This window comes from Lontra canadensis, unplaced genomic scaffold, assembly GCF_010015895.1.
Source record: "Lontra canadensis isolate GAN:19392208 unplaced genomic scaffold, GSC_riverotter_1.0 scaffold3, whole genome shotgun sequence".
Lineage (NCBI taxonomy): Eukaryota > Metazoa > Chordata > Mammalia > Carnivora > Mustelidae > Lontra > Lontra canadensis.
The window spans coordinates 49793395-49818298 of NW_022630997.1; the positions used below are offsets into that span (position 1 = coordinate 49793395).

Consider the following 24904-nt stretch of genomic DNA (forward strand, 5'->3'; position numbering starts at 1 on the left):
CTCCAATTTCCCCCAACTCACTTCTAGAAGCCTCATGTGATTGCTTATTAAGTTTCTTTTTGTTAGTTAAGATTGCATCATTATTTGCTCACCTAGAAGATTTCAAAAAATTCTTTATACATTTTTAACATGGCTGTTTAATAATCTGTATCTAATCATTTTTTGTAGTACTTTGGGGTCTAAATCTGTAGTTTTCATTTCTACAAAAGTCTAACACAAGGCACTTAGCATCAATCCTGCCTGGCAATCTTTGATCTGGATGAGTTATTTTATCTGAATATGTAGAAATTTCAATGAAGACACTCTCAGACATGAACAATCTCCTAATGTTCCTGATAGAATACAGGACAGTTTCCACCAAACTGAAACCATGTCAGTCTCATCCAAGGTCTGTGCTTATGTTTGCATCTCAAATATAGCTCTCTAAACTCACTGCAGGACCCACACGACAGACACCAACTGTAATGCTGTAGTTGCCACCACCCATAAGGTCACACTGTCCCTCTCTGTGCACCTCTCTTATTTGTGTGTGTGCAATAACAGCAATATCTCAACAAGAATGCCCAATCGTATCAACTCATTCCAATCAGCTTCCCTCACTTTATATAATTTTTTCCAATGTTGGAAACAGATACCTAGTTTGATCCTCAACTTTTCCAAGAAAAATAAGACTCAAATATATGTTCATTCTTTGGGTTTTATCTTTATGTTTCTTTTTAAATTTGTACTAATATTTGTAGCTATTTCTCAATTTTTATTATTGTCAGAGAATGATTCATGTAGAATTCATTTTTTGGAACACCCAGGTTTTTTTTCTTTGTGACCCTATCTGGAATTATTTTTTATAAATAGCCTATATTATTTTAAAAACATATACATGTTGACAATAAATAAATAAATAAAATATATATGTGTGATAGGCTAATAAGTCTGGTTGATATGGTTTAACAATCTAAACTTTTAAAATTTTATTTAGTATCATTCATATTTTTACTTCACAGTTATCAAAAATATAACTGAAACACTAAATAAAAGAGAGTATCTTCCCCAGTTTTGTGTACTTGGAGCTTTTACTCTATTCATTTTAATGTTAAAAAATTATTCCTATACATTTTTGAAATTATAACAGATATGTACATTTTATTCTATTATAAAATGTCAGTTTAAGGGAATGATTCTTGGCTTCAGTTTTTATGTTTATTTGCCACATCTTTGTTTTAGGTTTGTACCTTATAAATTCCAGTTGTTAAGATATTGATGTTTGATGTGTAATATTTTTTTAAAGATTTTATTTATTTATTTGACAGAGAGAGAGAGATCACAAGTAGGTAGAGAGACAGGCAGAGAGAGAGGAAGAAGCAGGCTCCCTGCTAAGCAGAGAGCCCGATGCGGGACTTGATTCCAGGACCCTGAGATCATGACCTGAGCTGAAGGGGAGCCACCCAGGTGCCCTGTAATATTTTTTAATATGAGAACTTTCAATGCAATTATTTTAAGGTCTGCTTTTTTTCGTATCAATTACTGAATATTGGTTTAATGACTTAATTACATAACTAGCAACAATTTAACCCACAAAAAACCCCCCAAATCTAGGCAGTTTATATTAATACATGATTTTGAGAATCCAATACAGAAAATGTACAAACATAAAGCCACGCTGAGAAATGTTTAAAAAGAGAAAGTGTCAGGGGTGCCTGGGTGTCTCAGCTGGCTAAGCACTAGAGTCTTGGTTTCAGCTAAGGTCATGATCTCAGGGTCATGAGATCCAACCCCATAAAGGGCTCTGTACTGAACCTGAAGACTGCTTGTCCCTCTCCTTCCCTCACTGCCCCTTCCTCATAGCCCACATGCTCTCCCTTTCTCTCTTTCAAATACAATCATACATACATACATACATACATACATAAAATCTTAAAAAAAAAAAAAAGACAGAGAAAAAAGCATGAAATAGCATGCTGGAAATAAGATCACACTTGTTAGGAAAATAAAAGCTGATTTAAAAATCATATTAATGTATTTTGTTTAAGTTAATTGAAAATAAAATCTCAGGTTTATTACAAGAGTACATTTGTCCAGTACATAAAATATTTTCAAATATATAAAGCACTTTGCATATAAATAATTTTTACTATTTTATTTCCTCTATGAGTTATCTGATGGGCTAAATAACACATTCTTAGAATAACTTACTAATGCATAAATGATTTTTTTAGGGTGACTATAACTGAAAATATGTTGCAATAACAATGTTTCATAAACATTTTTATGAAAACATTAATAGTATTTTGTGTCCATTATATTTAACTTAAAAATTAAAATGTCTTATATTTCATTTAAACTGCCAATAACCACTAAATTTCACTTCTATTTTAAATTTTTTTAAGATTTTATTTATTTATTTGACAGACAGAGATCACAAGTAGGCAGAGAAGGAGGCAGAGAGGAGGAAGCAGGCTCCCTGCTGAGCAGAGAGCCCGATGCAGGGCTGGATCCCAGGACCCTGGGATCATGACCTGAGCCGAAAGCAGAGGCTTTAACCCACTGAGCCACCCAGGCGCCCCTCTATTTTAATTTTTTACAGATATTTTGGGAATCCACAGCAAATCATGCAAGCATATCACGTAGCTTTTCTCACTTGTATTGGTAATGATATTATCAATTAATATCATCAATAGTAACTACTGACAAGTTTTCTAATTCCTATTCAAAGCACTGCCTTAAATAGATTTAATAATCCTCTTTCTCAAATATGTCAAGATCAAAGAAAAAGATGGAAGGATTTTTAAAATAACGTCGGTAAATATTTACTGCTTTTCTTGATCCTGAAGAATCCCTAAAAAAGCTGAAGAACTTACACAATGCAAACTACTAAAAGGATTTTATTTTCTTTCACTAATGTCTATTCTAAAAGCTGTTTATTTGTCCTTGCATTTTGGCATCTCAAGAGAGCCATTAAAGCATTTGGGGTAATCATAAACATTATTGACAGGCCATAACTGCTTTTGAAAATATTCATCCAAAATTACTATAATAATCTTATTTGCATTATAATAGAGCTGCTTAAGCTCACAGACTATTTAGAGGAGAGAAAAACTGTGTTGGATCCATTGTTGCTCCATAAATGATACTCTATTTGATATTAATTTCATTATCAAGATAGAATATTGTAAAGGATTTGTACAGAAAACTTGGTTAACACATAGAGATTGAAATTCTATTTGTAAAACCCATCATCTATATATCTGACAAAGCTTGAATACAAACAATGGGAAAAGTATTTTCTGTCTTTTCTATTTTATCCATCTGAAATATTCTTCATTTGTCCCATCTTCCCAACTGTTCTATATTTTTCTCTCGCCTTTTTAGTGAAGATTTAATTTCTCTTCAACTGAATTTATGTCATGTACACTGTACCCTCAGGCCTCATTTCGCTTTCTGGTATCAATCATCCATAATTAAGAAGTATTTGTATATTTTATCGTATTAGATGGTACATGTTCTAGGGTGCATTTATTTAATAACTAGCAAAACAAAAATGTGTCCTCTGATTTCTATAAATACATGAATGATTAACATCAAATTGTCATTTAATGCAATCAAGAAAGTATAATAAAGATAAAATATTCAAATATTCAAACTCCTGGTTAAAATAGTCAAATTTATACACAATATTTTGAAATCTTAAAAACATAGCATAGGCCAAAGCATTACAACTGTGAGAACCAATGCCTCCCACACTGTAGAATCTAAGATGATTAGGATGGAAAAAACAAACTCTCCACATAGATCACTAGCTGTAATGGTGATAGGGGAGAACTCTGCATGAATACATAGTTTCCCAGACAAATATATTCCAGCTATTGGATACACAGCCCATGTATCAGGCTTTGTCATGTTCATATGCCTTTTCTGATTTGGAGTATAGTACATGAATTTCTCAGGATGTGTGTCCTGAGCTGGCATCTTAGCCGAGAAGTTATTGAGTTATTCCACTTTTATACTACAATGGCTGTCTCACATTAGATGGATTAAATCATTAAAAACTAAAGCAAACCTACTAACCAAATGAGCAAAGACAGTGAATCCTGTGGTCATGAGCTCATTGCCATTAACTCCCTTGCCAGAAGACGCATCTGTCTTTAAAGAAGCTATGAAAATGCTTAGAATCACTGAAACCCGAACACTTTGGGTTGATAGGACTCTAAATTTCCACAATGTTTATTTTCCACCTTCTGGAATGCACTTATTAGCCCATCTGGGTTACTTCAGAGTTTTTGCTCAGCAGGTTCAATTTGCATAATATCTCTTATCTAGAAGACCAGCATGATATACTCCCAGTTGTCACGATGGTCCAGATCCCTATCTATATCTTTGCTAAGTAATATTGCTATTACCAAGGAAGTTGTTAGAAATTTAAAATCTCAGATCCCAACAAGCACTACTGAATCAGAATCTGCATTTTAACATATCCAGAAGATTCATATGTGCATCAAAATTTAGATGCATTGCACCATATTATGACAGAATTCAGGAAAGTTAACATAGCTTGGAGACAAGATAGTAAAAGTGCATTGCTAAATTTCACGGGTAAAAGTGAGTTCCTTAGGACCTACCCTACTGATGGATGTTGAAAAAAGGCTTTGGAAGATCCATAGCCACTTATCAAATGCCAGAGCCTGTGTTGCTCTGCTCCAGAAAGATAAAAGACCTTAACAGGACAATCTATGATTGTTAAGTTTATGTTAGCTGATCGTAATCTCACATTATCCATCTGGTTTTTGCAAAGGCCAGAAAAGGGAATTGAGTGGCAATATGATGGAGGTCACAACTTCTGTGTATCAGGGTTTCCTAATGACCATGTTATCTGCCTACTACAATAATTATGTCCATCTTTCATCTTATGAATATGCTGCCACCTGGCCTCTGTTATTCGAGAATCACAAAATCACCACTTATGATAGCATCCAAGCTATTGATCATGGCATACATGAAATACTCACCATTGGGCTTTTCAAACGTGCCAGTACTTCCTTCCTGTGCATTCTTCATTACCTTTGGTAAAGATGTTCCCTTCCCTTACCATCGGGAAGGGAGCAATCAGGTGCTGGAAGCTGCCACTTATATAGTTAATTCTAATGTGGACATATTTCTGGGTCTCCTGATATTCTTCCTACATATTAATTCAGTGAAGTTCCAACACATCATCTAACTTTCTGTGTATCACATTCACGTCCCAGTGTCAAGGAGACATCCTAGCAAACTAATGGGACAAATTTCTAAGGGCTCCTGACATAATACTGAGTTCTTTGTTACAATGGACATTTCCGCATCAATGTATTCGCCGATAAACACTCCTATATTTTGTTTCCTTTGGCCTAGTTCCATAAAATCCCACACACGTTTATGTGCTGCCACCTCTTGTCTAGTCTTGCAACTGCTTAGCCTCTCGGCCATTTCTTACAGCACAGCTTACGTTAGTGTAGCTCTTCTGAGACTTCACTCTGTTTTTTTTGTTTTGCCTTTTTTTTTTTTTTTTTTTTTTTTTGGAAAGCCATGGATATTAGTGGGGGCAGATCTTAAGAAAAATAATGATCTTACAAAGTTTCTAGAAAGTTAGGGAAAGTTTCAGGGGCTAGAGTAGTTCTATTTTGCTTCCACTATCTAGAAGTGGTTTTAGAGAGCTAAGCATTCTCAGTCACGTTAACTCAAATATTCCCATGCTTCATTTAGGTATGCTTTCTCTCTCAGGGGTTTGAAATGGGAGACCTTTTGAAACTGCATGTTTAGTTTCTTTTTCAGCCCTATTACTTTTTCTTTTCTTTCTTTTTTAAATGTTTCAAGTTGTTATTTAAATTATAGTTACTTATTTTCACCTCCACGTCAATTTCTCCGTTAGGAAGACCAATTCCAAAATCAGGTCCTCAGAGGTTTTTGTTTTGTTTTGTTTTGTTTGTTTTTGTTTTTGTTTTTGTTTTTTCCTGTACCATTCTCAGGTACCAAAGGCACTCTAGGGTCTAGTCTGTATTTTCCCTAGGGGGAAAAAAAAAAAAAAGCCTCAAGAAAACATGACGTGAACATTTGCAAGGATAGGGGAGGAGACAACAATGGATGGGGGTACAGCTAATACAAAGGGGAATGTTATTGAGCTAACCAAATCTCCACAACCAATATAGGTGTTTGCTTAGTCTTTGTGGGATACCTTCAGAGAAGGCACAGGAAAGTGGTATATCTTGGAATGATCCACTGTGGGTAGGGAAGTCCACCAGTTAATCTGCTCCCTCCCAAGGCTTTTCTCACATTGGACAAATCCAAATGCTTCTCATAGGGGCCAACGTTCCTGTGATTTTGTGTTGGTCATTTAGCCTTTATGATACATTTTTCAGACAAATGAAACTTCTATGCATTTATGCCAGCCAAAGTACAAGTGCCATTGTCTCTCCCTGTTAGTTGGCATTTGCACATGATGGCAACAGGGACAGCAGTGGATAGTAGGAACATGTAGGCAATAAGACTGTAGAGATGGAGTGGCCCTTTCATAAGGGCACTCCAGACTGGAATCAAAGCAATAAATATTTATTGGCTGTATATTATATTTGGTATGCTATATATACTATACCTCATCTATCTTGCACATGTGTAAGAAGCTGGATATAATGTGATGAAAAGGGAATTTTACTCTACTTTCACAAAATACAGGTTAGACTACAGAAAGATAGCTAATGATAATAAAAAGTTATAAATGTTGTACTAGAAAAAATATACAATATTCTGGGATCACTCAGATTTAAAGGATCAGAGAAGATTTTCCAATAAAACTATACTAAACCAAGAACTGAAAATAGATTGGGGAATATACAGATAAAGATTATGAGAGAATGGATAAAGTTGAAACTATATATAAGCTGAAGCTATACCAAACTGGAAGATTTAAGATATTTTAAAGTGCTTGAGCTTTCAAAAACACATTTATATTAAAAAAGGGATTTTACACATAAAATGACACCATATTTGATTGTAAAAGAGATTATTCTGATTCCAGCAGAATATTGAAAGAGGTGTTTCTAGAGACTGGAGGCACATCAGGAAGTTATTGTAAGTAATCTAGGGAGGCTGGTAGAATTTTGAAATGGGTAGAGTAGAATGGAGATATTAAAAAACAGAACTAAGAGGTCAAATTCTTAGGCTGTGGTGATTGCAGCAGGGTAAGTGCATGAGAAGAAGTCTTGCTCAGAATTTGGCTTTAAAATGTATAAATATAAACATAAACATAAGTATAAATATAAATATAAGTGCAAATCCAGCTTATTATTTCACTGTATGTCTGTTCTTCATTTTTCATTTTGAATTTTAAAAAATAATATAGCACAAAAATCATAAACTAATTATGAATGAAGTGTTTTACACTTATTTTCATTAGTTCCTGATCCAATATCTTCTCTACTTTTTTTTTTAATATTCACAATAGATCATTTAATGACAAAATAGATCACTTTTTGGGTAGTTAGGAGGGCACTTGTGATGAGAACTGGGTGTCATTTGTAACTGATGAATCACTAAATTCTACACCTGAAAAAATAATACCACTCCTGTTTTTATAATTTTATTTCCCCAGAAAACTTTTATTTTTCAAAATAAAACAGGAAAATTGAACTTGAAACTCTTACAATTTACCTGGTAGAAATAAATTATACTAATCTGTATGGTTATTCTCATATGCTTCACTCCAGATTCACTCTCCATTTTCCATTGTCAGGGTCTAATCCTGTGATTGTCAGTGCCCACTTTCCCTTGCCCTCTCTAGTCCCATTGACTGTAACCAATGGGAGATGCCAAGAGGAGACTGAAGAGCACACAGATATCAGATTACCTCTTGTACTGCTCAATTCCTGTCTCCACTCCACCATTTAGGCAGCATCAGTAAGATCTTACTCTAGTTTTGCCAGACCCCCTGTGAGACCTAGAGGTAAGAGGATCAAAAAGCATCATAAACTAAATGAAAAATATAGACCATAAAGTGGGAGAAGAAATTGACAGCATGTAAAATGGACAATGAGTTAGTACAAAGAATAAAAGCAATTCCTACAAATCAATGAGAAAAAAAAAACTTACAAATACAAAAAAAGAGGAAAGTATAAATAAGCATTTAACAGAAAAAGGCTAAATGATCTAGTAGCATCGAAGCCCAATCTTATAAAATAGAGAAATTAATATATTTTATTAGTATGGAATTAAAGTGTCAAAAAGTAAAGTCTGACAATACCAAGCAATTGAGGCACAACCAAAAGAAACATTTAATCATTCAGGACTGGTGGGAGTATACATTTATAAACATATTTTGGAAAATATTTGACATTATCTAGTAAAGATAAACTTTCATACACCCAAAGACTCAGAAACTAACACTGGGTACATGTACAATAATTCTAAAGCAATAGTATTCATTATTGCGTCAAAAAAAGCAATCCAAGAAAAAAATAGATTAACTTTTTTTAATAGAATGACTTTTATGGTATATTCACAAAATGGAATGTTACACAGTAGTCGAAATGAATGGACTACAGCTGCATCCAACATGAGTGACTCTTAGAGAAATAATGATTACAAAAAGAACTGATAATAAAAAAATCTAATTAAATATATAAATGTTTTTATAGATGCATGAATAATAATTTTAAAAGCAGCAGATTAAAAAACTATTAACATATTGTGTTTAGATACACATGTACTAAAACCTTACACACACACAAACACACCTCACATACAAAGGAATAATAAAACTTCGTAATGATAATTATTTATTGAGGTAGAGAAAGGAAAGATTTTTGTAGAAAGATCCCCAGGATTTCATAATGTCCTATTTCTTATTTTGGGTAGTAGGTATACAGAGGTTATTATAATACTTTTCATACCTTGTGTATATTTTAAAATTTATTTTGAATTCATCAAATATTTGATAATAAAACAGAAAAGCACTAAAGTTTCAGATGCTAGTTGGAAAAAAAGTGTTTTCATGTGCGTGTGTGTATGTGTGTGAGCATATGTGTGTCATACCCTCATCTCTCTATACTTATGTATGTGATCTTTATATACAAATATAACCTGTAATTGTATAATTGTGATCTACAAATACTTATGTGTAATATGATGATTCTTAAGTTCACTCTGAAATTCTCTTGGAGCTTCAAAGACGCACCCTCCATTTTATTTCAACATCATTCTCTTCACTTAATGGAGCAACATATAATGAAGAAAAATGGTATTTCAGACTCAAGAATGAAGAAGGCAAGAAAGCACGTATCAAAACATCTTTTATTTCCCATGAAGAACCCACTCTTCTCACTGTGGAAAATGAAATATTGTGCATGTAAAAATGGTCTCTGCGAAACATCCATTACGCAGCTGTGAATAAACTTTATATTTATTGTCTATAAATCAGATTTATTAATTAAGCTGAACTTGGCATACTTTAGACCCAGAAAGCTGTCCGTAGAATATGCTTTCATTTAGTTTGGCTGCTTTCAGAACTAGAAGCCGTATCTTCCAAGGCATATTTTATAGGAGTAGATGGGCCATCACTAATTTAAAGCCTTCCAGCTGAGTAGCTCCTCCACGGTGCGAGAGTGTGCTGCAGGATTTTATCAGGCTCTAACATATTCAAAGTCTGTTAAGGATCTGATTTCTGTTCCAGGCGTCTTATAGGTATTTTTTTCACAATTGTAGTTAAGAGCTTGTGACTGGAGGGCGTTAACAGTTGAGAAATGCTACCACGTCCTGACTATTAGAAGAGCTAATCACAAATAGTTGACAGACATTATTAACACATTCTGCCATGTTTAAATGTCCTCATGATATTTAGATTTCTAATTCTGCATGACATCTTCAAACCAGATCACAAAGGAAATTTCAAGCTCATTGTTAATTGGGGAGATATATTTTGGAGAAGAAAACATGTTTGTAATTTTTTTAAAGATTTTATTTATTTATTTGACAGAGAGAGATCACAAGTAGGCACAAAGGCAGGCAGAGAGAGAGAGGTGGAAGCAGGCTCCCTGCTGAGCAGAGAGCCCAATGCGGGGCTTGATCCCAGGAGCCTGGGATCACGATCTGAGCCAAAGGCAGAGGCTTTAACCCACTGAGCCTCCCAGGACCCCAAAACATGTTTGCAATGTTTTAACAAGCTTGCTCTCTTTCTGTTTATTTTTAATAGAAAGCAAAGTTATTTAATTTGTTAAATATATTATATGTAAGGATTATTGCTGTATCACTATATCTGTACATATATTATAATCATTCTTAGATGTTTTGGAAAACACTTTTTAAATCAGGTGCCTGGGTGGCTCAGTTGTTAAGCAAGTTCCTTCCGTTCAGGTCATGATCCTGGAGGTCCAGGATGGAGTCCTGCGTCAGGCTCCCCGCTCAGTCTTCTGAGTGCTTCTCCTTCTGGCCCTCCCATCTTCATGCTCTCTCTCTCTCTCTCAAATAAATAAGTAAAAGTTTTCAAAAATAGTTCATATTAATCAGGTTCTATAGAAACAGTGTTTCAATTCTCCAAGTAGATCTCATTTTTTTTCCCACTTTTTCCATAATTAAATCTAAACCTGAAGCTGTCCTACAAGCTTCTGAGGAAATCTTAGGGACATTATTAAGGAATTAAGAGGATGCATTAGATAGAGATGAGGCAACACATTGTGTACAACCTCAAGAAATCCCCCTAGAAAAATATATATTCATAAATAGATGAATGGTAACATTTCTAAGTGAAACCCCGTGTCCACCAAATCTTTACCAAACTCTTGTCTAATGCACATAAATTACCTACAGATGTAATGTGAATATCAGCTTGGAATCTGAGATGAGAGAGAGAAGATTCAAGATTAGTGGATATGCAGAAAGTATAAAACTAAAAGGGTAATTCAAGTGTGGTAGGGAAAAATGGTAAGCATAGATTTCAGCTTGCTATATATGATATTATACCTTCTCTGACTGCTTAGCCTGTTAGAATGTATGAACACAAAATGGATTCAAGGACAACTCAAGGGCATTCGTAATATGTATTATTGTTTGTGACATTAATGTGCCCCATGTGCTTTCTCAAAGTATTAGAGAAGACCATGGTTGAATACACTTAAAACCTTCCAATGGCCTCGCCAAATTTACCTGCTTTTATGGAATGACATAAGGGAGGGTAGAGAAAAGAACAAATGAAGATTTATGTGCACGATTAGGGAAATTTAAAGATCATAGTACACATAATACTTGCTCAGTAAAAAATCAGCTAATAAAACACTGTAGCTGAATATATTTTGCCATTTTTAGCAGCCTATCATCTACACAATATATTATACTTTCTGCCACTTTCAGTTTAATTTATATTATCCGTATCATTAAATACAAAAAAGATATAATTTAAAATAATTTATCATTTAAATATCTTACAGTATCTAATAGGAGATTATATTTTGCTTGATTAAGATATTTTCAGGCTAATATTTCATACCACTCTCTCTTAAATAGTTTTGTACATTTCTAAACAAGTAACAGAAAATCTAGCTAAAATTGGTTTATTCCAATAATAGATTCAATGTCTCCTTTAACTGAAAAGTCTAAGGGTAAGCAGGTAGCCTCCAGTGTAGCTTAATAAAGGTGTCAATGACATCTTAGAATATATATATTTGTTTGTCTTGGACCTACTGCCTGCTGTCTTGTCTCCATTCTCAGATTTCTCTCCACAAATGGTTTTCAGAAGGCTGCAAAAATCTTAGAGGCATACTCTTCTGGGATCAAATCCAGCAGAGAAGAGACAACATATTTCCCTAAGAACCCAAGCATCTTACTATTGGTCTTATTGGGTCTAACTGTTCTAAACTGGGTCATTTGTTCATCCTGTGCTTGAACCAGTCCCCATTATGGGAATAGTTTTCTTAAAGCAGTTAGAGTAAGAGAAGGACAGTTTCTGGAAAGCAAATAAGCAACAACTGGGGGTGTGGCTAATAGGTGGAAAAAATAGCAAACAAGAAATGTCCACTACAGCTCCCATGCCTTGCATCTTTTTCCCATGCTCAAGGAAAAATACGTTGGAACCCAGAGAACATCAGGCTTTAGGGTGAGGAGACCCAGAACAGTCACCAGAATGATTTTGGTACTGGACTGAGAACAATTATAGTCACATAATTGCTTTTCACAGAAAGAGTTTATTTTTCTGTGTGTGTGTGTGTGTGTGTCTGTGTAGTGGGAGAGGTTGCTTATATGTTAGCCTATGTATGGCTAAAGTCACTATGAGGAGAAATTCATGCCAAAGCAAGGAAAAGAAATGATGGGTTGGTAGAAAGCTATGCAGTTCAGGATATAGACATTATTTCAAAATCTTCAGTAATCCCCAAATCTCCAAATCTTCAGTAAACTTGCCAATTCTCAAATTCTGAGCAGATGTCATTATTTTATTTTTGAATAAAAAATTTTTATTTTGAATAAAAATTTTGAAATATTTTGAAAAATATTTATTTTATTTTATATTTTGAAGATCCTGTCAGGCTTTGGACCTGGGTTAGCAGGACCTGACACTAAGAAGTATAACTAATCAGCCAAAACCCACTTTCTGAGTGAAGCCTGAGCACTTATGCCAGTTGAATTCAGAAATTACAGGGACAGGTTTTGATTAAAAGAAGTGTGGGCTTGACAATTTGACCCAAGTTCACTATATATTGCTGAGGATAGCATTGTTTGAAGGTACTTTTCTCAGTTCAGTGATGTATCAGGGACCACTAAATGCTCAATATCATGTGTCCAAAGTTGCCATAATGATGAGAATTTCAGCTTTAAAGAAAAACTTGAAGACAAATCCCAAGCCTTCTAATTACAATCTATGTGACCTTGCACACATTATTTAACCTATTTAATCTCAGTTTCCCAAATGGCCAAATTTGTCCATTTAACTTTGCCACAGCAGCTTTTGTCCAATCATGACTATTCCTCCTGAAGTATTTATCAATTTTTTTCCTAAAGGTAGCTCTCTATTTGGAAAGCAGAAACTTAAATAAATAGATCCACCTGCTTCATTGTCCAACATTTAAGAAGTCTTCACTAATTATAAACATTTATTCTTTATAGATAAAAATAACAGAAAAAGATTCTTCTACACATTTTATTATTCAACCACAATGAATATCATAGAATAATTAGAGACATAAACAAGACCCTCTGCTCTCAAGTGACTTTCTTTAATTGATATCTAGGCAATCAAATGTGGACAAAAAGACAGAAAAAAGAATATATACTTCAGTATCTATAATTCGTAAGTAGTACCACTTTTGTAGAATTTCTGACATCGTTTGCATTTCATTTTAGTGTAAGATACTTTTTGTTGCTGAATGAAAATAATGTATGTATGGTCAAATCTTTTACTGTCTTAACATATATCAACCTTTGAAATGAGATCTATTTCAGTTATATTAAAATACTTAATCTTATATTCTTAAGGTACTTTATTGTTTTAGGTTGTATTTTAATTTTATTTTAAGAATACTTAAAATTACAGAATAGTATGTCTTGTTATTTTTTCTTTCTTTAAGATTTATTTATATATTTTTGAAAGAGAGAATGTGGAGGGCAGGCAGAGGGAGAGAGAGAGAGAGAGAGAGAGAGAGAGAATTTCAAACAGACTCCCCACAGAGTGCAGAGCCTGACTTGGGATTCGATCCCACAGCCCCAAAATCATGATCCAAGAGTCAGCTACTCAACTAATATCGCCATCCAGGCACTTCTATTATTTTTCTATTGTAAATTTTGTCATGATTTCAGACAATTTTTATTCTCAAAAACTTGTGGTTTTTACAGCATAGGGAATATAGTCAATAATATTATAATAATGTGTATGGTGACAGATAGTGACTATACTTATCATGGTGAGCATTTCACAATGTATATAATTGTCAAATCGCTATATTGTACACCTGACACTAATATAATATTGCATGTCAACTATAGTTCAATAAAAAATTATACTTCTCATAATGAATACTTTTTCAGAGGAAAATATAATTTAGTTCTTCAAGATTAATTTACATGCAATTTTTAGACATTCTCTATTGTGTTAGACATTCTTTATTGCATTAGACATTCTCTATTGCATAAAACAAGGTATAGTAATATTTTAGTTGCTTTTCTTTCTCAGGAAAAGAGGAGCCCTCATAATCACAAATGTGTATATTGAGTGGAAAGTGAAAAGAAGTCATCAACTGCAGCACATACAATGGGTAGATCAAATTTGATTTCATATTGTGGGAAATAGAGCAAAAGGCAAAAATTTTGTCATAACAATTGAGTATATTAGCAACTTTACCTTGGATAACTATAGGAAGTATAATTTGTTTTTCACTATTGAACACCTCCTTAATCTTTTTGAGCATTAAAGCTTGTTTCTTAGGAAATACTTCTATAAAAGATATATATTTTCAAAAAATCTCTAACTCTGTTCATTTGAAACTAAAACAAATTAGCCTAAGCTCTTGATGAGAATGTAATTACTTATGAGATAATAGAGTTTTCTCAAATACTGACATTTAGCAGTTTTAGGTAGAAGGACTTTCATGAACACCATTCATTCATTCATTCATTCAGCTAATATTATTTCAGATAGAGTCTAATACAAGCAAGGTAAAGTTCTGGGTGTTAAATAAACATTTGATAAGTCATAAGTAATTCTTCAAGGAAAAGCAACTTTTGGGGATGATATAGAAAGGGAGACAATACACAGCATGCAATTTTATAATGTATTGCATTAAGTGCATTGAAGAATTAGAGCAAGTATGAAGCTCAATCTGCAAACTCAATGTGAAGACATTAACATTACCATCTTTTACTACTTCAGCTTAATTATACTGTGTTTGGGAGAATCTTTAGGTCATCTTTTCAGGACTTCAGAGGCCCACAAAATAAAATTATGTCATCATTCCAGAATAGTATATTTCCATGGCAACAGTGTGAGGGATAGTGATTCATCCATTTTCCCACTCAGTGAGGGCACTCCAGCTTGCACAACACACTAGTTTCTCTGTATCATCATACTTGAGGCATGAGCATTTTTGAGGTACTTTAGATTATTTAAATATACATTTAAACTATAAATTTTCTCAAAGAAAACACTGGAAAAATGTTTCTGACCTTTTGTTAAGAAAAAACTTTGGAGATACGACAATAAAAACTAACCCATACAGGAAAAAAAATAATACAATGTACTTTTAACTATTCAACTCATTTTATCTCTGAAAGATGTTATTAAGAGAATGTAACCAAAAGCCACAGACAGTGATAAAATATTATAAATCGCATTTCTGAGAAGACTTGTAAGTACACTCAAAAATCAATGATAAGAAGAGAGATAATAAAGTGGATAGAAGATCTAAACAAACACATTGTCAAAAAAGATATATGGATGACAGAGAAATGTAAGAAAAAAATGCTCAACATAATTAATCATTAGAAAAATTATAAATTAAAATCAAAGTAAATACAACTACACAAGTGTTGAAATGCCAAGAAACAAAAATTCCCAGTACATTTTGTTAAAGAAGCCTTCCAGTTATAGAATGAATATGTCACAGGGATAAAAGGCACAGCATAGGAATGCAGTGAATGATATTTTAATAATGATGTATGGAGATAGATGGTAGCCACACTTGTGGTGAACATAGCATAAGGCATAAACTTGTTGAATCACTATGTTTTGTACATGAAACTAATGTAACATTGGGTATCAACTATACTCAAATAAAAATAAAAATAATAAGAAAGAAGCTAAACACAAAAGGCAATATATCATATAGTTCTATTTATAAGACATTCTGAAAAAGATAAAACTATGGGGATGGAAAAGAAATTAATGGTTTCCAGAGATTGGGCAAGAGAGGAAATATTGACCACAACAAAAAACACACAAGGGAATTGTTGAGGTAGTGGAACTGTTTTGTATCATGACTGGTGGATTTATGACTCTTCATATGGCAAAACTTACAGATTTATAGACCATGGAGATGGAATGTTACTGTATGTAATTTTTTAAATAACCGTGCAGGATATTGGACAAAACTGAATGAAATATAAAATTATAACAGAATGTTTTATAATTTTATAATTATAACTACACCAGAAGAGGTGGATGTAACCCAAGTTACATTGGAAAACATTTTGAATAGATAATATAACACAAAAGACAAAGAAGACTAAACAAAAGCTTGTCTTCTGAGAGGGTGGAGTATTATGGCATTCCAGATATTACTTTTTAAATGACTTTCTCAAATAAAATGAACAAGGACTCCTTGAAGAAGCAATTAATTCTAGGGCCCAGAAAGGAAAACTTCACAATGATCCCAGAGAATGTTGTGATGCCAAAATAGGGAAGTGCATAATAGCCAGTCTGAATCACTTCCAATGGACTAATTTGAAACAATTCATCACAAACTACAAAATAATGATAGTGTTTGTTTAGAACCCATAGAATAAAGTATCATGAACCCTTACTGGTATAAATAAGTAATAAAATAAATAAATGGCTAAGAAGGGACAACTCTTCCTTACTAAAGAATTTAAATTATTGAATGTGGAATGAGTGAAAGAGATGAAAACCACAGTAATAACTGTTGCAGACTAGATTCACTCAAAAAAGGAAACTTTAGTTGTCAAAATCTTAAGAGAAATAGAATATCCTCATGGACACAATCTCTCCCAAGATACATATTAATTATCATAAAGAAAATAGTAACTATATAGTGAAGAAAATGACATAGGCCATCTTAACCTATGATTTAGGTTAACATGACTAGTAAGATATCTTGATGCCATATACCTCAATATAATTGCACTGAGGGTGCTTCACTTGTGTGGTGTACTTGCTTAAAAATGCAAAACTTCAATCTACATGAGAAAACAGGCAAATCCAAATAGAAGGAATTCTACAAAATAAATGACACATGCACTTGAAAAATGTCAAAGTCATGAAACACATACACTGAGGGATTGTCACAGATTGGAGGATACTAAGAAAACATGACAACTAAATGCAATGTGAAATCTTAGATTGAATCCAAGAAGAGAAAAGGACATTAATGGAAAAATTTGTAAAATCCAAGTAAAGTCTGTAGATTAGTGGAATTGTACCAATGTTAATTTCTTAATTTTAATAATTGCACTATGACTAAAGAAGATATAAATATTAGGGGACACTAGGTTAAATGGAATACCTAACATTATTGTGACAATTAATAATTGCATTGAGGAGGCAATTATGTGAATACATGGATTATATACATATATAATAATCAATATGCCAATTATATATTTTTAATCATACATAAAATATATTTATATATAGATATAAAATAATAATATCTGTAACAAGAAAGATGAAAAAAATGAATAGATTTCTTAAGTATTTACAAGGCAAAAACTATGAGAGTTTTTGATCTATGTAATGATATAGAGTGAGAGGATAGATAATATTAGAATTTCTTTTCTGAGTCCAGACTTCAGAATATGGAATGAATGCTGCTGATATTAGCAGTTATAGATAAAAGAAATTAGCAACATATTAATAAAGGAAAAGGAAGTCAATACCATAGATGTTGTATTCAAGGTACCTGTGGGACATCTAAATATACTAAAAAAGTTAGATGTTCCAGGCTGAATAATACCACTGTAAAAGTAATACGTGAAAAATGTAGAGAGTGATTTTACCATCCTCTCACAATTAGAAAGTATTGGGACAGTTTTTCTTCTTTCTGCTTGTTTTGTGTTTGTTATTAAATGATAATTACCTACAGAATAAGGTAATGATAAATAACAGTGATGAACTATTCATCTAAAATCAATGGAATCCCCATGGAATCTATTCAAAATATAAGCAATAAGATCTGCAAAGCAAAATAAATTATTATTATTGTCAGTTAGACCTAAAGAACAAATAATACATGATTGAAAATAAAAGCTAATGAAATGATAATAAATGAGAAAATAAAGTTTCTGCAAGTTTTTTTTTTTTTTTTTTGGACAAAGTGCATTTATTACCAAATAGAAATAAAAGCATCACACTATTGTCAAAAATCTGGGGTACTTTTCTGTCATCAGGAGACACTAATGATTTCTTGTATGAATGACTCACATCAGTCATGTAGAGCAATATCTGACTGCAGGACCAGCCAGCCCTACACGGAGGTTAGGCAAGAGAAATCCCCATGAAGTGGTAGCACTGATTCCTGCAGACAAGGAAACATGCCATGTTGCTTATAAGAATTGAGAGGTTTTCCTCTGTGGTCAGGAGCAAGACAGCTATGCCCACTCTCACCACTGTTATTTAACATGCTACTGTAAGTCCTAGCTACAGCAATCACACAACAAAAAGAAATAAAAGGCATCCAAATAAGCAAGGAAGAAATAAAAATTTCACAATTTGGAGACAACTTGAAAACTCTGAACACCCCACCAGAAAATGACTAGAACTGATATACAAATTCAGTAAAATCACAGGATACAAAATCAAATGTACAGAAATCTGTTGCATTTCTATACACCAATAATGAAGCAGCAGAAGGAGAAATCAAGGAATTAATTGCATTTACAATTGCACCAAAAACCATAAGATACATAGGAATAAACCTAACCAAAAAGATGAAAGGCAGGTACTCTGAAAACTACAAAAGTCTGATGAAAGAAACTGAAGAAGACACAAAGAAATGGAAATATATTCCACAATCATGGATTAGAAGAAAAAATATTGTTAAAATGTCTGTATTACCCAAAGCAACCAACACATTCAGTGCAATCCCAAGAGCATTTTTTACAGACTAGAACAAACAATCCTAAAATTTATATAGATCCACAAAATACCCCAAATAATGAAAGCAACCTTGAAAAAAAAAAAGCAAAGCTGGAGACATCACAATTTTAGACATTAATTTATATTCAAAGCGGTAGTGATCAAAAGAGTATGGCACTGGCACAAAAATAGACACATAGATCAATGGAACAGAAGAGAAAACCCAGAAATGAACCCATAACTACATGTTCAATTAATCTTTGACAAAGCAGGAAAGAATACATTCAATGGGAAAAAGACAATCTCAACAAATGGTGTTGGGGAAACTGGACAACAACATGGAAAAGAATGAAACTGGACTACTTTTTTACAGCATACACAAAAATAAACTCAAAATGGATTAAAGACCTAAATATGAGACAGGAAACCATTTAAATCCTAGAGAAGAGCGCAGGCAGTAACCTCTTTGACATCAGCGATGGCAACTTCTTACTGGATATATCTCCTTAGGCAAGGGAAACCAAAGCAAAAAGAAACTAGTGGGACTTCATCAAAATCAAAAGCTTCTGCACAGTCAAGGATACAACCAACAAAACTAAAAGACAATCTTTAGAATGAGAGAAGATATTTGCAAAAGACATCTGATAAAAGGTTATTATCTTAAATATATAAAGAACTTATCAAACTGAGCACTCAAAAAAACAAATAATCCAGTTAAAAAATTGACAGAAGACATGAATAAACATTTTTTCAAAGATATACAGTGCTTCAACAGATACATGAAAAGGTGCTCAATATCATCAGGAAAATGCAAATCAAAACTATAATAAGGCATCACCTCACACTTATCAGAATGACTAAAATCAACCACACAAGAAACAACAGGTCTTGGAAAGGAACCATCATGCACCATTGCTGGGGGTGCAAACTGGAGCAGCCACTCTGTAAAACAGTATGGTGTTTTCTCAAAAAGTTAAAAATAGAACTACCCTATAATCCAGCAACTTCACTGCTAGGTACTTATCCAAAGAAAACAAAAATTCTAATTCAAATGGATACATGCATCCCAATATTTATAGCAGAATTATCTGCAATCATGAAATTATGGAAACAACCCAAATATCCACCAACAGTTGAATGGGTAAAGAAGATGTGATAGAGAGAATTATGCTAAACAAAACAAGTCAGTCAGAGAAAGATAAATACCATATGATTTCACTCATATGTGAAATTTAAGAAAGAAAACAATCATTAGGGAAAAAAGATAAAGAAGCAAACCAAGAAACAGACTCTATAGAGAAGAAACTGGGATGGGTTAAATACGCAATGGGGATTACAGAGTGCACTTGTGATGAGCACCAGTTCTTGTATGGAAATATTGAATTCCACTAAATTGTATACCTAAAACTAATATTACACTGTATTCTAAGCAACCAAAATTAAAAAAAAAAAAAAAGATGTGAGGCTCTGGGACCTAATCTCTTCTGAAACTGTGTTTATAAAAAACAGTAATGGTTCAACAGCTTCATATTCTGAAAACACACTTGAGCAGTGACAAAATTACTTATAAAACCTATTTATGCTAATTAATTAAGTCTTGCATATAGATTTCTTTTTTCACTTTGGCTTCTTTTGAGTATAACTGACAAGTAAAATTATATATATTTAAAGTGTATAGTGTGATAATTTGATATACACATACTTTGTGAAATCATTACCACATCAGGTTAAAATTAACACATCTACACCTCATACAGTTCTCTCTCTCTTTTTGGCAGTGAGAACATTTCAGATTTATTTTTTAGCAAATTTCAAGTATACAATACAGTATTATTAACTATAGTCACGATACTGTATATTAGATTAACTTATTCCTCATATACATGAGACTTAGACATTTCTTCTCCAGCATCTCCCCATCTTCTCCAACTCCTGGACTAGTAACTCCATCCTACTCTCTATTTCTTTTGAGTTCAACTTTTTTTTTTTTCATTTAGATTCCACATGTAAGTGATATAATATAGTATTTATCTTTCTCTGCCTCATTAGTTTCACTTAGCACAAGACCTCCATTTTCATCCATGTTGCTGCAAAGGATAGAATTACAACCTTCTCTTGGTTGAATAATATTTCATTGTATACTAAGATGCTGCCACAATTATCAACATAGCAGAAAGTTGTAGTAATATAATCTGAGTCATTGTTAAAAATTTGGGAATGTTTGAGCAGAATACATAATCTTAGTGAGTCTTAGTGAATCCTTCAAGATTTGTTCATATTATTGGAACTCTATCAACATGGCCACATGTATTGATAATATTCCTAATGAAGGCTAGTGTCTCTTGTTTAAATGCTCCTCTGTTTAAAAGTATAGTATAACAACCCAACATATGTGTTGCTAAAATCCAGACATGTGATTCATACTTTTAATCCTGTTTATGAATTCCAAACATATCTTAAGGAAATCAATGGAGTCTGAAATGAAGTGTTCATTGTGAACTCTTACTAGCTCTCCATTGAAGGATTAAGATCATTGCCTTTAAAATTAGACAGATGTGTCTCATTTTTACAATTTATTTTCATTTCCTTATAAATATGTTTCCACTTAGGAAACATTTTTTCCTACTTTGAGCTATTATATAATAAATATTTTACTTCCCTCTGAACATTTATAAGAAATGACCATCAAAATCAACTCCATAATATGCCTCATCAATAGAATAAAAGACAAAAGTTTCATGAGCATCTCAATAGTTAGAAAAAAATTAACCAAATTTAACACTTCTTCATGATAAAAACCCTCAACAAGCTGGGAATAAGAGCCTTCCTTAATGCGATAAAGAACATCTATAAAAAAACCCCACACCAAACATATTTAATGGTGAAAAACTGAATACTTTCCTCCTAAAATCAGGAATAAGACTCTATGTCCCCTCTTACTATTTCTATTCAATATTGTTCTAAAAGTTTCAGTCAGAGTGATCAGGAAAGAAATAAAATAAAAGACACTCAAATTGGAAAAGAAGAAATAAAATCATATTTGCAGATGACATGGTCCTGTGTATAGATAATTCTAAGGAATCCACAAAAATTAGTAGAGATTAATAAATAAGTTCATCAAAGTTGCAGAATACATGCTTAATATACAAAATCAATTGTTTATATCTACTAGCAACAAGCAAACTGAAAGGAAATTAAGAAAATTTCATTTATAATAGAAACAATAAATAAAATACTTAGAAATAAATTTAGCAAAAGGCATGCAAAACTTACACCCTGAAAACAGCACAACACCGTGGAAAGAAACCAAAGGATACTTAGGTAGAAATGTACACCAAATTCATTGAGCAGAAGACAATATTATGAAATAACAATACTCCACAAATTGATAGATTCAGTGCAATCCTCACCAAAATCCCAGCTGATTTATTTGTAGAAATTGACAAGCTAATGCTAAAATTCATATGAAAAGTCAAAAGATCCAGAATAGCCAAAACAACCTTGAAAAAAGGACAAAAGAGAAAAACAAACATTTCCTATTATAAAACTTACTACATAGCTACTGTAATCAAACAATGTGGAATTTAGATAAGAATAAGCATATAGATCAATGAAATAAGATTGAGTGTCCAGAATAAACCCTTGTATTTTGGGGCAGTTGATTTTCAACAAAGGTTCCATGACAGTTAAATGGGGAAAGAATAGTCTTTTCAACATTTCTGGGACAAATGGGGAAGAAAAAAAAATCACAGGGATGAAGGTAGTAGTGCCCTTATCTCATACGAAAATTAACTCAAAATTTACCAAAGACTTAAATGTAAGAGATTAGCTATGAAATAGTAGAAGAAAATATGTGTGTGTGTGTGTGTGTAAATCTCAGGATCTTGGATTAGATAATGGTTTCTTGTATATGACCCTGAAAAAAGGAACGAGAAAAGGAAAAAAAAAGTTAAAATGAATATTATTAAAAGGAAAACTTTTTTACTTCTAAAAAGCCATCAAGAAAGTCAAAGGATAATCCACATAGCAGGAGAGTATTTTTGAAAATCATGCATCTTATAAAAGATTTGTATTGAGAATATTTATAAAACCATTACAACTCCATAAGAAAAAGAACAATAACCTAATTAAAAATGGACCAAGGATCTGAAGAGACATTCCAGAAGATGCACAAACCATTCTTAACCAGTAGGCACAAGCACTTCAAAACCACAATGAAATACAACTTCACAATCATATTCTATGTTGAATAGAATAAAAAAGACAGATAATAACAAGTTTTGGCCAAGATGTGGAGGAACTGGAACCCTTATGCAGATGGTGGGAGTGTGAAATGATGTGGCCATTTGGGAAAAGAGTTTAGTGATTTTACAAATGGTTAATCATAAAGTTACCATGTGACCCAGCAATTTCACTCCTAGGTATATATCTAAGAAATGAAAACGTATTGCCACACAAAAACTTTTACAGTAATTTTCATAACAGCATTATCAAAAAATGGAAACAACCCAAATGTCCATCAACTGGCAAGTAAATAAATAAATGAAAATTTGGTATGTTCATACAATGGAATATTATTCAACAGTAAAATTAAATTGGGTACTGATACATGCTATAACATGAATGAACCTAGAAAGCACTATGCTAAGTGAAAGAAGCCACTCATGCAGAACCACATATAAGTCCATTTGTATCAAACATCTAGAATAGGCAGATTCATGGGGACAGAAAGTACATTAGTGGTTGCCTAGGGCTGGGAGACGGGTGGCCTGAGGTTGACAGGTAAAGTATGCAGGTTTTTTTGGAAGGTAATGAAAATGGTCTAAAGTTGACTGTGATGATGAGTGCATTACTCTACAAAGATATTAAAAGGATTGAAGTGTATGCTTTAATGGGTGAATTGTTTAGTACATGAATTATATGTCGATAAATCTTTTTAAAGATAATATTCAAGTGCTAAGTATGACAAATGACAGCCCCAGTGCTAGGAAGACTCAGACTGCACAAAGTGGAGAATATGTCATCAATGTGAAGGGAACTTACTGTAATTCTGTTCAAGCTTATTTATATCAATTGGGAATTGGGTTAAAAGTTGCCAAATTTTCCAAGCTTACTTAAAAGAAAAAAATCAGAAAGTCCTGATGTTAATGTAAACTCTCCCAATGTAAAATCTTGAAAACTGGTTCAACATTGCCCAAACAACACGTTTGAGATCCAAGATCCATCATGCAGGTAGCCATTTCACAACATGGTATAATTTCTGATATAGTAATGTCTCTCACAATGTTTGTGATTACAGGGCAATGTGAGCTCAGTATTAATTTATTCACACTATGAGTATTATTTAGGTATTTACTATAGTAGTAACCATCAATATTTATGGAACAAATGGCCGCCGTCGCTGGTGGTCCTGGGGCACCCCTATCCCTGGACAAATTCCTTCCCAAAGGCGATTCCGAGAAGACTCAGGAGGAGTTGGAGGAGGAAGACGGCGAGGAGCTTGAGGAGACTGTGGGGTCTGATGGGGTGATGGAGAGACTGTGGGGTCTGACGGGGATGTTCCCAGAGAGGGTCCAGACCGCCGCTGGAACCACTTTTGATCTCTCCCTTTGTGGCTCAGAAAATGTACATGTTTTCCTGGGCAGCCTTGTGGATTGGGATCACTTCCGTCGCTATCCTGGTTCTTCCTGCTGTCTTTAAGACCAAGAAGTTGCAAATGGAGCAGCAGCAACTGCAGCTGTGGCAGATACTTCTAGGGCCTAACATGAGGCTCTCCGAGGAAAATGTTCTACCTAAACTACCTGGAAAGATCTAGATTGCTACTGCTATATGACTTGTCTTGGTGGGACAAGTTTGAAAATTCAATAGTGTTTGAACTGCTAATTATTTGGATTATTATTATTTTTTTTAAACTTTGGCATATTGATCTATCTAAGGAATTCTCCCCAGTGTCTCACAGAGCCTCCCAACTTACAACTGTGCCCTCCACGCTGTCCCATTTCTTCTGTTCTCACGTGGTGCCAGAATGCAGCAGTGCAGACAATTACTCTGGCTCTGGCCATCCTACCCCTTTCACTAAATCACTCATGACTGGAAGAT

The 24904-nt window shown here is 33.4% G+C and overlaps 1 pseudogene; it reads left to right on the forward strand.

Annotated features, from left to right (window-relative positions):
- Positions 1-24193: 24193 nt before the first annotated feature.
- On the forward strand, positions 24194-24620 carry LOC116858364 (annotated as a pseudogene).
- Positions 24621-24904: the final 284 nt, after the last annotated feature.